This window comes from Musca autumnalis, unplaced genomic scaffold (genome assembly GCF_047663935.1).
Source record: "Musca autumnalis isolate F117 unplaced genomic scaffold, ASM4766393v1 scaffold_5, whole genome shotgun sequence".
NCBI classification, from domain to species: Eukaryota; Metazoa; Arthropoda; class Insecta; order Diptera; family Muscidae; genus Musca; species Musca autumnalis.
The window spans coordinates 171,197,697-171,200,956 of NW_027412088.1; positions in this window are offsets into that span (position 1 = coordinate 171,197,697).

Genomic DNA, 3,260 nt, shown 5'->3' on the forward strand with positions numbered 1-3,260 from the left:
ATAATAAATGCATATATATACATACTATATTCCTGATGATTTTTTCTTCAACTTCTCTGTGTGCCACTCACTTTTGTTGTTGTTTTGTTAATATTTTTTTAACATTTTCACAAAGGTTATTATGTTTATATGACAACCAGGGACGTGGTGTGGATTTTCCATGGATATTGATAATCATGAATGTGTCTATTTAGTGTTTCCAAGGGAATTGTCTCAAAAGTGATGGATGTCTTTGTGTTTAAAAATATTAAATATTAATTTGCATGAAAAAAATGTGTTTATTTTAACATATGCCACAACATACTTCTTGTAGTTGTTTTTTTAAGGGTTTCAATAAGACATTAGCTCAAGAACATCTGCTGTCTTATTAACAAAAAAACGCAGGATATGTCATTAACTAAAAGAATAAAAATAAGGCATAGCCCGAGGTTATAACTAAAACAAAATTTATCTGAATGTAGTAAATATATTCTGGAGTTTAATAAAATATCCGTTTTAATTTGGAATATTTAATCACAGTTCGGGTATGCGAAAATGTGGCGCCCAACGTGAGAGCTTGAAGTTTCCCATGGGTTAGACAATAATATAGCCGACATTTGTAGTGTCGTTAGACATGCCGTACTCATATTGAGTGAATTTGTTTTAAATCCGCCTTAAATCCTCGTATACAACTCTGTTTTCTGCAACATGTTCCTAGAATATTACGAAGCCCGGCCCCAAACTAGCGCGAATTTCATTTCATTAAAAAAATTCACGAAATTATGCGTTTCCAGATTGAGTTCCATAGAAGAGTATAATCATGAAATTGCTGTAGCCTTTTGCAGGGTTATGCTTGGTATACATTTACGAAATCCACTCGATTTCAACTGTCAATTCTTTTGATTATACGTCAAATGAAAACTCATCCGAAATGCATTGGATTTCATTTGACGTTTAAGCAACGGAATTGACAGTTGATATCGAGTGGATTTCGTAAATGTAAACCAAGCATTAACTTTCTCTATGAGGATTTATTTGAAGTATAAGCAATGGAATTGACATTTGAAACCCAGTGGGTTAGTTAAATACGGTTATATATAAACGTACTATAAGAACGCCTAATTTCATGAAATTCACGCTAGTGTGGACCGGGACTAAAAGTTACTGGTATTTCACGTTCAGTTTATATACATTATGCAGGCCAACAATAAAAACAGAAATTAAAACGCATTTTACACTTGCACTTAAAACAGGTGTTTTAGGAGTCTACGTCATTTATTTTACAGATATTTGGTTTGTTCCAGAACTGCAAGAATCTACTAATTTTTACTACTTTTTCCTTTATGTTATCGGAAAAAGTAGTAAAAATTAGTAGATTCTTGCAGTTCTTAAACAGAGCAATTGACAACTTAAATCATGGATGTTTTATAAAACATGTTAAATGTAAAATGCGTTTAATAGGAAGAAATCGAAATTAATTGAATAACAGTACGGTTATGTATAACCGGATTTAACAAACCCACTGGTTTTCAAATGTCAATTCCTTTGTGTATACGCCAAATAAATCCTTATTAAGAAGGTTAACCCCGCAAAAGGCTATAATATGTATGTTCGTTTACTTACAATTTGTACAATATGTTACTGGATGTTGTTCGTTTACTCTACAGTACTATGCCAAAGACCTTAGTCGATTACAAGAAGTTACTGGACTTGTACAAATTATTAAGTAAACGAACAGACCTAATTTAAAAATAATCTAAAAAGTTATTTATTATTTGTCTTAAGCTTCCATAATTATTTAGAGACCCGCAAATGTCTATAGTGGCGATGGCAAAAGAATGCAATGTACTTTTATGCTTATAGCTCAGGATTTAATAAATCCAGTACAAATCTCATTGTATTTAAATATACATTTTGGAGGATTTAAATGGCAGTCAGCTGATTTTTGTTCATAGCACAATTACCAAGGTAGATGCATCACCCCATCTGATTCAATTTGAAACGTCAAATGAAAATGAAAAACATACGTCAAATTACAAATTTATTGTTTAATGCTGAAAATGTTAGCACATTATGCTACTAATGCTAACTAAAGAGCAAATAAAGTAGTATTTTATCGCAGTTTGCCCATTTCAAAATAAATAAACAAATTATTTTATCGTTCAGACATCGTAAATATTAGTCTTGGTTGATTAAAATCAACTTTGTACATCAAAACAAATTTAATTTTCCGCCTTGTTTACAAATTTTTACATTTTAAATTATTTTTAGTGTAGCTATTCACCGATGCATCTACCTTGTTTCTTGTTCCAGGTTGCAACTTTTTGTATTTTCTAGCGACATGTTGCAAAAAACAGAGTTGTATATGAGGATTTATGCCAGATTTAAAACAAATCCACTAATAGGAGGATTTATTTTTGTATGGGAAATCTGGTAGATTTTGGCTGGATTTAGCAAATAAAACCTGATAATGTGCTAAATCCGGCTAATGAAGTCATATCTAAATGGGCTATTACTGTTGTGTACCTAGCAAAAAAGTTTGGAAGTAGTGCAATGCAGAGTTATGATTTCACAACATCTTTCGATGCAGTCCATACGGAGTTAGGAAAAATGCACGCCATTCGATACATTTTAGAAGCACTCGCTTAAATATTCCTAAAAACACAAGCCAGTTTGTTGATCCCTACAGAAAATGTCGCAGCATTTTTTCCAAATATAAAAAATAGTGTCTAAACTTTAAGAATTTGTTTATAAAATAAAGAAATGCAAATTAAAGTTGGAACATTGGGGTAATTCACGAGACGGAAATTAGTTTTGGAGTGGAGTTGGAGTTAATTTCGAAGTCTTAGCTGGAGTGAGAGGACGATGTGTATAAAAACCCTTTAGATGACGAAGCAAAAACAGCTGCGGTGGCATAAAATGCAGAGCAAAGAAAATAAACTCACAGCCAGTTTCTGTATGTCGAAAGAAGAATGTGTGCAAATGAAACACGCCCGAACTTTAGTTTTCGAAATAATTTTACCTTTGCTTTTGCAAAAAACCAAAAAACAAATTTGAAAAACACAAAAGAGTTTAGACGTGTTTCTTTCGCACACATTCTTCTTTCGACATACAGAAACAGGCCGTCAGTCACGATTAAATTTAATGGAGAGTTTTTATAATTTGTGTTAATGCAATAAAGTTCTCAATATTCTTGTTTTACACAAATAATAAATGCATTTTATTTATTTTGGGACATTTTTCAATGGCTTGCATTTTTATAGCTTCTTTAGACTGCATCT